This window comes from Echinococcus granulosus (assembly GCF_000524195.1).
Source record: "Echinococcus granulosus chromosome Unknown EG_S00012, whole genome shotgun sequence".
Classification (NCBI taxonomy): domain Eukaryota; kingdom Metazoa; phylum Platyhelminthes; class Cestoda; order Cyclophyllidea; family Taeniidae; genus Echinococcus; species Echinococcus granulosus.
Window position 1 is genome coordinate 1333365 of NW_020170392.1, and position 12434 is coordinate 1345798.

Sequence of the window (12434 nt, forward strand, 5' to 3'; positions counted from 1 at the left end):
GATTGGAGTATGTCTCGATTACCTTGCAATAATGCCAAGGGAGCTGTCTCCCTTGCATTATCCGTTTCTCATGACTCTAATATTTATTTTTTAAAATCCCAAACCACTTACAACTACCTATGGCTAGATTTTGAATGGCAGTATCGTTCCCAATTATGAAAAGATTTACAACTGGCTGTAACGTTTTTCTGGATTTATGTCTGGCATTTCCGGTGTAGCGCAGTTCAGGCAAATCCTGAATGATTCTAGCTTCTAACCTAATGTAATTTTCACTCTGGCTGTTTTAATAAATATGGTATCCATTGGGAATAAACTTGGCCAACTCGCACACAGAAACCTTATTTGTCCGATTTTGACCTTGAACTCATCAAAGACGAATGACCCCATTCTGCTTGAGGATCAAGGTCTAATCAGTTAGTCCGTGAGTGGAAAAAAACTACCAAAGCTCTCTTAATACCTTCTAGTTAAGATGAGGAAATTTATTACATGCACCTTATGGAGGGCATATCAATTGCCCAATGGAATTTAGAAATCGGCGTAATATTCTTGTACTTGTGCTTAATACACTCGTTCATCTTTTCGTGACCGAGATATCACTAAAAGTGACATTAAAAAGGTAACTTTCACGGTTCAACCATACATGAACATCATAAGATTGAAGTGTAGTACCATGGTTACCGCTAAAAGAATGGCAATTTGTTTTTCCACACGAAATGACGACGAAGCCCGCGCGTGTAGGCAACTTAATTCCAAAGGAGACATCATCGGTCATGTCTAGACACCCAAGTGCCTGTCTTTGTTATGTCTGTCTGTCCGGTTAGCAGCCGAGCTACTAATTGTTGCGACGCTACAAATTTACCTCGGTTGACTTCATGCTCTCCCTCTCGCGCACGTGCGCACCTACTTGCCTACAAAAATGTCGAGGAAACGTCCACTCTCGCGATCTCCGACTGAAAGTGGGTTTTCAGTTACCTGAGGAACTTGGCCTAGCTAATTTGTTTTTGCCACTACCTAGAGATTTACTCATTTATTCAGTCATAACATGCCTTTGACAGACGCTAATCTGGCCTTGTAAATAAGACGTATGCGCGCGTGCGTGTGTGCGTGCGTGCCTACATGCGTGACTGGTCGATAAATTGCTCGTGACTGATTGGCTATGAACCTCACATTGAAATCACGCCAGTGCTCATCGATTCTACATTCGAAGAAGGTCTAAAGGGTAAATAGGCAGATAGAGATTAACTGCGATGCAGGAAACACAGGTTTATAATCTAGTCGACCAACGTGTCCGTTTATAGCCTTACCAACCCCTTCTTTTGCAAAAGTTAGAAAATGAAAAATATTTCCAAGAAGGTGGAATAATCACCACATTGTTTTGGTTAATGATAATGAGTTTAAATAACTGCTGGCCATTACTTTTGATTGAAACCGCCTGGGATCCTACTTGAACCACGCGCGCATTAGGACGCTGCCACTGCCAAAAATCCAAGAACTTGGTTTCGTGAGGCCAAAGTCCATTGCTGTCGTTTTATTGACCAAATTAAGGAGTTTTGAAAAAATGCAAACATCAGTGACTCAACTTGAAAAAATGGCCTATAGTTAGTCATTGTACGGCAAAAACCACAGAATCTCCTCTAGAGGAAAGCCACTTCATTGAAATAAAGTATACAATGTTAATGTTGTCGGCGATTATGATAAATGCTTTAAATTATTTGCTTCATAATAGACTCAATTTAGCTAGTACTGTAATCTAATAAATTAATTCACTTATTTGTTGTTCCATAATGAATATCTCACCTACATGGAAAGAAACTTATATGCAAACTTTAGTTTCGTTATAGCTACGAGTTATAAAGTATCCGCCTAAGAGTATCACCAACTTGCTTATTCCAGTTGCATAAAGCACCAGTACATTTCATTGGTCAAATTTCATGAATAATTCAAATTCGAATGCCCTGATAGAGATGAACACGGTAAATTCCACTGTACTGCTTTGGTTGTTTGTTCAACTCTTCGTTTCGATTACGGGGGCACTTAAGGCGCCGCGATTGTACTTTCGCCAGGTGAAATGGCTTCCAAGCAGTGTCGTTAGCCCCGCAACCCTTCTCTACGTCGACCAATGCATATCCTGCCCAAGTATTATCCCTCCTTCCGTATTTAGGTAGGTCTCGTGGCGCCACGCCCACCACTAATAAATTTCTGCATTCAAGAGTTGACCAGAGCGACTTGATGAGACTTATTAATTTTACATCAGTCATTAAAATATAGAAGTTTTATGTGCTGACGAAGCACAGGTTAAAATTTGCTTAATAAGGAGCATTATAAATGCATTTCTTTTATATTGTATTTAAGCTCATTAATTTACTACCCAAAAGGCGTGATGAGAATTTGAAATTACCTTTTGTCATGATGGCTCACAGCCTGAAGTTTACATTGCAGTTTTTTAAAAAAAAATTGTTGTAATTTGGATCTAGTGATCATCTATAGAGGAAATGAGCTTGTTGAATTAACTAATTAACTGGATCTTGAAGTCAAAATGCGCCACTCAATTACTAGAGTTCCTGACCTATTTAAAATCATACCATTTCGGCAATTCATGTGGCAAAAATTATGGTTTTAATTAATTTACGCATGCCATGGCGGACTTTACTAAACATGATGAAGCAAACTAAAATTTTGGAAGATTTTGACCGATTGCGAAGGGATTGAGCCCGCAGGTTGCTTGCATCCCCACCCGCCTCAACAGATTGAGGTGGTAATTCCTTCTTCTTCTTTATGCTGTCTGATTTTGCAATTTGGAGGAGAACAAGTTTGTACAAAATTCGAAAACTCCTTTAGCAGACAATTACTGGATGTATCTTCAAAATTGTTCTTACCATAATCATTATCAAAGGAGAAAAAAATTGCTCTCTTCAGTAAATCAAAAAGGGCACTGCAGATTTATGGCACGCGGTGGAGAAGCTTCCCATAATTCATTTAAAAGTCCACCCATATCTTGACATCCACAATGAAGTCGAATCACTACCTTTGCAAGTGGCACAAATAGTTTCAAAAGAATAAACAACAAGCAAGTAAAAAAAATTCACTTGAACATATTAAGAAGGGACTGATTTGTTCACAAATAAGCAAAGGTGCTATGCTTATTTTCCTTTTCCTGACCATGAAGCTAAGGCATGTATTTCCTATGCCTCGGAGTTTCATGGAAAAGTGTAATTAGTTAGAGCTTTTTGGTTGTCATTTTTACATTTCATCTAACATAGACACATAGCGAGCTTGCTCGCCTTAGGCACTAATGGAAGTATTTTTTCTGTCGACATGCTAAAAAATTAATCTAGTTAACACCTAAAATTTTCGTCCCGAACATTCCTATGTGTACAAAATATTCGCATCTAAATATGGAAATTTGTATGCTAGCAGATATACAGATATCGCGCAGCCTACCACATCGACTCAGCTCATTAAGGCAAACGAATGGCTAGCCAAAATGTTTTCGCTAAAGGGTATGCACCATTCTCTGTGATTAACACTGCTGCTATATTCATCGTAGTAACTATTGTCCCAGTCGACAAACTCCATTAGCAGGTGTAATCGCATTGATTGAGATGGAGCGATGGCGCTGCTTGGCCTGGCCAGGGTGAGTACGTCAACCGCCATCCGCAATCGATAAGGATTGAGGTTACAGAGTGCAAAGGAGTGTGAGTATCGCCGACACGGATGCACCGCGCTTTGTTAAGTTGTACCATCCGGACTCACACCCACACACACACCACTTGGGTTTGATTTATCGTCTCTTCTTAGTCACCGAATGGCTAATTTATGCAAATGCATTGTCAAGGTTATCGCATATATGTGGTGTGCGAAACACTTCAACCAATCAATAGCGGATAACGAGTCATGAAACAGAGCATCAAAATGTATTCAGCGGAAGTGTTTTATTTGGGAAAAAGCAAAAGCAGCTTTTATATAAGCCTTGAAGATAAACATCTTTTACACTTTTCGACCAAGTGACGCTTCTCCTGCGCGACCTCCAAATTAGCCACTCCGCGATCAAGCCAAGTTGCACCTTTGCCAAGTCGCATTGCGATTGGCTACCACCGCATTAAAGAGTGACCTTGGCGCATAAAGAGGCAAATTGACGTAGTGGCGCTCGTTTTAGTGCAATTTGATGGGCCGAGCAGACCTTCCCCGTGTTCGCGGGTGTGTGTGTAAGTCAAATGGACCGGCGTGGCTCCGCTGACATCACTGCAGTGGATCGTGGGAGTGACCTTGAGGCGTGTATATACGTCACTACGTTGAGCGTGTAAACACCATACCTTTATCATCGGTCAATAATAGGCTGCACTTTTGTACGTGTTTGGGTCTTTGCCAGCGATTCTTATAAAAATGGCAATGGCGCCAATACCGCTGTTCTGCAGCGGCATCACTTAGTCCTTCTGATGCTTAGCTTTTAGGTCACCATGCTTTATTACACTTTTTAAAGATAGCAGGAAGGAGTTGTTTTTAGACAGCAGTGGGTTTTACCTCCTGCAATTTGATTAGGAAACACAAACAATAGAGTCCCTTATCTATGCATAGTATCATGTCTGTCATAATTAATTCAAGTGAGACAAAATGGTCTTCTGCTTTTAATTTGGGCTAGTGGAGAAACAACGCGTCCTATCAACCTTTAATAAAAATAGGACGCAATCTAGTCTTCTTATTTGACGTAACAATCCCAGCATCACTGTTTGCTATTTTGTCATTGTACAAGGAATTTGAAAATGAGTTGCCGTTGTAATGGCCCAAGTTTGACGCTAGACGCGGTAGATTTCATACTTCTTCATTCTAACCCTTCCCAGCCAATTCGTTTTCATTTTCCGCTTCATTTAAATTCCAGGATGCCATTTATTTCAAATGTACCAGATACATGACTCCAAGGGTGCGTGGACCGTCCTTAAACTTTTATTCATTAAAACAAGAGGTTTGAGGGTTTCCTAAAAACTCACTAACAGCATGTAAGGTTCAAGGGCAAAACCTAATTGTCGAGATTTGATTTCGCCTAGGCTGACTGATCTAGGCTACGTCGGCCCCAAATATCGCACATATCGTGAAAATGTTTCTTGTGATTTTCTGCAAAAAGAAATGTAACTTCCTTTCGTTACCCATCTTAAACTTGATGATTCTCTTTGCATTCACACGACTAGTAGCAATTTCTTCGTGCGAAATTTTAAACTATCTCAAGTATTTGGATGGGAGTACCTAGAAAACAGTGCATTTTAGTGAATTTTCGTGTTAGCATCATCACAATTTCATCCTTTCGCATAATCTCCGAGTGGCAATGGCCTAAGCATATTGAGTAAATGTAAAATACCAACTACCACAGTTTGCCGGTCACGGGAAACGGACAAAGTAGCTCTTAATGAAAACCCAAGCACTAACTCTCTTGTAAAAGAACGGTCTACCTGACTAATTTAGATATTGGTGGAGGTTAATACAGAGAAGATAATTAAAGGAGGGAGAACTAAGAGTTGACAAGAGCTCTTGGCTTTGTCCAAATCACAGGCAGAAAACTTACAACTTTGAGTAAGCAAATCCTCGGATAAAGGAATGGTGTGTGTGTGCTCCTTCTAGACAGAAAACATCGATGAAGACAGGGAGTAAACAAATTCCAGACACGCTGATTCATAACGCTACCTCTGTGTAGCGCCGCTTACCTCGCCACGCCAGCCTTGTCCGGAATGGGCATTTGGTGAGGTGTTTGAACCGACCTCCTTCACCTCTAACTTGAAGGACTAACAAATCGCCGTGCGCGTGTCCGGTTGAGTGTGATGACGAGATTTGGGATATGCGCAGTACTTTTCGGGCTGGCTTTGGCAGATCCCACCGCCACCAGCTGACTAACGCACCCGCGTTTGCTGTCTTTGGGGGGCAAAAAATCCATACCAAGGGTGTTGTGTCCTGAATGTGGGTCAGCAAAGCTCACTTGGCGAGGTTGGCCTTGGCACTGAAAGAGCGAATCTGAAGGACGCTTTTTTTGTAGTCCTTGACCTTGAGACAGCAGAAGAGGGAAGCTGGAGGGGGAGGAGGAGGAGGGCAGTCATCGTACCTCAAGGTCACTGCTGTAGACCGGTGGTTGTACTTTCTTTCACAAAACTTTCGCTTTTCTCCTCTGCTGACCGCTCTGCTTACTGCCAAGCTATCGATAAAGCTAACCAAGGAACATTAGGCGATTATTTATTTAAAATTTTAATGTTACTTTTATATACAATGCCGTTTCCATAGATCTTCAACCACTATTTCCCCATTTTTGATAGGGGATTTTAAAAAAATGGGTTATGGATTTTTTAGTACAAATTTCTTTTATGCAGGTATCCAAATAAATGGACTTAAGTGCTACTTGTCTTAAGTCTTCCAAATTCCTGTCATTTTAATTAGCTATGAGCGGGAAGCCTAGGGAATTCAGGTGCCACCTTCCTTACATCCTTCCTTCTACCTTCTCATGACAGGGTTTTTATTTCAAACGTTTCTCTGCAAATTTGTGACAGTAATTTGTAAAATAAATTGCTGGAAACTTTTGGATAAGCCACAGCTTAAATAATAGGGCCATTTCAAAGCCAAACAGTCAAAAATTGATAACTGATGAAGAAATCAGAAACAACTTCTTACGAATAACTCTTGATTTACATCTTCATTTAGGCATAATTTGGGAGTAAATTAAAAAATATTTTAAACGCTTTTGTCAAGCAGATGGGGATTAAATCTACTAGCAGGAGAAGTGGGGAATGAATGCAAAATCCAGGTAAGTTAATTTAAGGAGGGTAAAGAGGTAGCCAGGGGATAAGTGAAAAGGTGTTAGAGATGAAAAAAATAGGGCCCTTCAATTCAATAATGTACTGTCTCATTTACCTCCTCCCGGGCATTAAAATTAAGGGATATCAAAAAGGCAAAACAACGAATGGTATTTCTTGGGATATTAGGAGTTTCAGTCCTCGTCTTGCCTAGGCACCGCAAGGGCACTCTGCTTCGCTTGCATTTTTGCTTGGGTTAAGCAGGAAAGCTTGTGTAGGGAATGAAAAATTTTCACCTTAAATGCTAAATTTAAACGGCTTAATTTGAGAATTGTTGAACGTGTGTAATGGCTCCGTAATTGTGATATATGCTGACGATAACGCAGAAATCAAATTATACTTTATGAGAGCTTCAACAGTAAATGGGCGACCGCGGTAGATAATCCGTTTTACAAACAATGCCCTTCTTGCCTAAATGCATTGGCTGCGAGGATTAGTTTGACACAGATTACTTAAACATTATATTTAACAACTCGGCATCAAGATCCATGAACTCACAATCTATGGAGGAGAGGCCTTAGTCACTAATGTAAACAGTTTATTTTCCTAAATAAAACGAACACTTTATTAATGAAGTTTAAATCAGATGCAAAACATGGATTTAAGCCGTAGTTGTCCGACAGGGTATTTACATTATTCTTTACTGAAAACAGTCCAAAACTGGTTCATTTTGACCCTTCAGTATAGGCTAAAGCTGGTATTTTGTCAAGGTCGTTAAAAAGTGAAAGGCAGGAGGAGGAAAGGAAACAGTACAACGATCTCACTGATGGTAATGGAGAGCAGGGCTGTGAAACACCCTACTGCACCAGATGCAGGAGAGGCAGTGACTAAGCTCCGCCGTTTCAGTGTGTGAATGACCCTAAACGGGACTGCGTGTCTCCGCATCCGGGGCAGCCTTAGTGATTGATTTACACTTCTTGACATGCCTTTGTTGTCGCTGTTGCTCTTTACATTCGTCCTGTTTCCACGCTGAACTGCAGTGGAACCGGAAGTGCCTTGAGACTTTAGTAGGTAGATAAACGAAGTTTGCCCACCATGATCTCAGCTTGCATGAAATACACAGTTCATGACGATTTTTAAATGCATTAAGGCTCTAGGCTTTGCAATTCGTGCCGTCCGACCATAAATTCTGTATTTAAAAAGGCTTAGGTGGCAAAAAGGGGTGCAATGGATTTGTGGATCAAGTAACTGGTGTAAGACATCGCACACTCAAAGTGGCATGCTTTTTTAAGCTTAGAGTGAAAATTGAAGTATCAATAGGTCTAACAAACCCATTGACAGCGCGCCCTGTCTCGGGTGGAATTGTCTAGGCTGCTTTTTAATGGTGAAATTTTTGACAAGCAAAAGTACACCTAAGATTTGGCACAAAATTGAATTAATTTATTTACCCTAAATGCAGTCTGATTAAGCTCTAACTTTTTAATGAAAATAAAGTGAACAAATTACATGCAAAAGAAATTAAGTCAATCTAAATTTGATGGTACTCATGACAGAACCTTGATGTACTCATTAAAGAGTTCATAAACAATATACAATTAAAATTTTATCATAACGGCTTGTTTTTTTACTATCACTTGGTACATTTAAGCAGCACAATCAAAAAAATAAAATTATTAAAGGCTTCGTAATATAAAACAAATTGTAGACATTGAATAGACCACATGCAATTTTATTGCAAATAGAATACTTTACTTAATTAATATAAGTAAAAGAACTATCATTAATGTAAAATGGTCAACAAGCATGATAATGATTTAAATATGTGCAATATTTGGGGACGTACATAAAGTGTATCTTTTGTATCTACATGCAAGTAATCTTAAAAGATTCGCACCAGGAACCAAGAATTGAAAGGCTCTCACAACTGGACTAAAGTCTGTAGGTATAATCATAATTGGATCATTTGTTTAACTTTTCACTTTGGTTTAGTGATCACTTAAGGCTTTGTCTTTGTATTCTCGCTAAGCATCATGGCCTCCGGACAAGCCAACAGTCCTCTAACCCTTCTGCACGTCGGAAATATATATTTGGCCCTAGAAATGAATTCCGAGCCATTCTTGAAGAGAAAAGAAGACAACATTGGCAAAAGCAGATAGCAGACCCATTCCTAAAGGATTATTATCTTGATTTCCACTTTTAAATGCTAAAACTTCACGTAACGGAAGAAGAACAATGTGATACTGATGGGAAAATCTGTGACTGTCCTTTACAGAAGGCTTGGAAATGACGTCAACCCAATCTATACCTCACTCTCGTGGTCTCCAGAAATGTCGTTTGTAACTGAGGAGACACACTAGCCATGTACCACCCGGAAATGTTTCTTACGGAACTATTCACCATATCTGTATGGGGATTTTAACTAATCGAACATGCGATACCTCCTCCACCTTTCTACCGCTGGGATGGAACCGAGGTACATATGATTGGGAAGCGTTGAAGTGGAAACAAATTTGCAAGAGGAAATAAAGGAGAAGCCTTATTCCCGTAAAACTACTTTAGATCCCGTCAATTAATAAACAACTCAGTTTTTTGGGCCAGTGTTTGTACGACCAACGATGGATAATCCTAATAACCAGCGTAATTTCTCTTTCCCCAATGCACTTTCCATACAGGGCAAAACCCCAGGTCCAGCAGGATTTAAGAGATCAGTGATATTACAGTCGGTTGGCTCCTTAGTCGCACGCAAATTCGATGACTCGCGCGGTTGGTCGTTGGATGCTTTTCCTTAATGCACCGACTGCGTTGAGATGTCCGATACGAAGGGTTGACAAAGGGGGAACGTTGAGGACGAAGCTCGAAAGAAAAGAGGAGCAATGTAACACTTTATTTGTTTAACTCCTCGTTTTGGTTTCAAGGACACTTTAGGCTCTGCCTTTGTACTTCTATTGGGCGGCGTGGTCCCCGTGTCATGCCAGTCGCCCCTTGACTCTTGTGGGCCGGCAACATGTGCTATGCCATAGTGTTGTCTTCTCTCAACTCCAGGGAAGTCTTGGGGTGCTACAAGCATTTCATTCATTTTCTACTTAAGAACATCTGTTTCATAAAGTTCATTTTTGGGGACAGCTACATTTTGATTCCAGATAAAACACGGACATTATATTCATTCCCTTTGGCGCCCCAAGACTTCCCTGAAGACGAGAGAAGACAACAGTTAGGCAGAATTTGTATTGTCAATCTACGAAGGACTTGGGAGCTACTGGCATAACCCAGAGGCCAGGCTGGTAGGTAAATGTACAATGACGGAGTCTCTAATTGTTTTGTTACCGAAACCGACAGCCAAATAAACAAATAAAGTATTGTATAGCCTCCTCTCTACTCGTGACCTTTGTCCCTGGTCCTCTTCTTAGTCAACTCCCCCTGCCGTCCGGCGCAGCGTAGTCGGTGATGTAATCGAAACACCGGTGATTCAACCGTGAAACTGAGACGGTATCTGCATGCAACGTCACTGATCCCTCTTGGCAATTTAACTGTGACTAGAGCTTCATTTTGCTTTGGTAACTGCATTAAGGGAAGGGGGAATATGCTGGTTATCAGGTATGTTCATCGCTAGTCGTAGGAACACTGGCCTAAAGGCAAAGTCATTTGATGGAGGATGGGGTCTAATAGTAGTTTCGCGGAGATAAGGTTTTGCGTCCATTCCTCCTTGCTAATTTGTTCTCGCATATCTCACATATCTGCCTAAGTTATATCCAACTGGTAGAGAGGTAGAGGAGGTATCGTGTGTTGGGCTAGTTGACATCTTTTTACAGGCACGGTGGGTAGCTTCGTAAGGCACACATTTGGATGGTTCATGGCTGGTATGTCGCTTCAATTGTAAATAGCATTTCTGAAGAACACGGACTAGGGTAGTTGCCGAAGGTTGACGTCATTTTTAAGCCTTCTGTAAGAAGTCGTCACGGATCCTCCCGTCCGCAACCTATGCGCTTCTTCCATTATGCTCACTCAACAGTAGAAATTCCAAAAGCTGTCCTTAATGTCGGGTTTACCTTCCGCCGCCATCATCGTAGAACCCCGAGACTTCCACAAAGAAGAAAGAAGGCATAATACTCGGGCAGACTACACATTGTGGACCCGTGAGAGGACTAAAGGCTACTGGCATGGTCCAAAGTCAGTGTTACAGTACCCACAGAAATAAGTAATTGGAAACGTTTAGTTTTGATATGGTGTCAAAGTCTTTAAGGACCATTTACGGTCCACTTTTACGTTATGTTAATTTTTGGTAACTATATATATCCCGTCACTATAATTTTTCTGAAACTAAATAATCTCTTGTCGCTCTTGATCCCTATTTATTGTTTCTAAAACCAGATATGCTCCATTAAATGTGAAGGACATTATGTACTAAGTGAAGCATAAATATACCCCAAAACCTTAGCATAAAAAAGAGGTCATTTTATTGAGAATTTTCGTGTCTACTGAGCCGCTGGGGGATACAAAGTAATCTATTTTTCAGATGAAAGTATTCTTTTATAAAAACCATCTTTACGTTTTACTAAAAGCAGAAATGATGGAAACCTTCTTATCCAAGTATGATGGCTTGTGTCGGTGCCATCAAACAATGACTATCATTTTCGGCTTTTGAGCACAAAACAGACAATTAACATTCTGACCATTGGAAAAAGCCATCACAATTTGAAGGGATTTATCTCATACCTAGAGGAGGTGTTTCGGGATTTTATATTAAGCATGCAGAACCCCACCGTCGTTTGATGGGTGAAAAAAAACTTACAATATTGGTCAGGCTTGGGGTCATCCTCAAAGAAGTGATAGGACATACCGGAACTGGTGTCTTGAACTCATGATTCCACAACGGCGACCGCATTGCATGGGTCAGAGAATCTGTATGGACACTGGTACGACTCAAACTGATGTCATCCTCTCAAGATAAATGTAGGAAGTTTTTTTCTTAACAATTAAATCTCCTTCTACAGTGTTTTTTTTTTGGGCAAAGAGGAAACATGAATGTGAGTTCTTAAACAATCTAATTATTTTAGTTTTATGAACAAAAATACAGCTAGCTTTGAATAGTTGCCAGGACATTGGACAAAGTAGAGGTAATAAGATGAGGTCTCTATATGAACTACATACATTAACAACTTTATCTCTGGCCACCGGTTTTTCAAGTGAACCCCAATTTTCTTCATACTTCGTGCATTTTATGTGTTTTATATCCGTGATACCCACTCAACCGAAGAATGCAATTACAACAGACATAAAAAGAGGGCTCTACAATTCAGCCAAAGAATTCAAAAAAAGCATCTTTTAAGTGTTTTTACAAATACATAGATAAATAGATGTGTCCTATTAGGATATTTTGCACTTGCGAACGTCTAAGAACATAAATGAGTTCCTAGCCCTAAAGTCTTTTACTATTTGTAATGGAACAAATGACTATCATGGCGATATGTAGTGAAATTGGATTAGGTTAGATTATCATGTGAAAACTCATGAAACACTAGCGCCTTGAAAAAGCCAGTTCTTTTTCCCCACCGGATTGGACGAACCAATGAGCTAGCGGAATCGTCGCCTTCGGATTCACCAATCGCACTGCTCCAAGAATTAATCCCCGGGCATGAAAAAGCACAAGGGCTTCCAGGGCGTAAACAA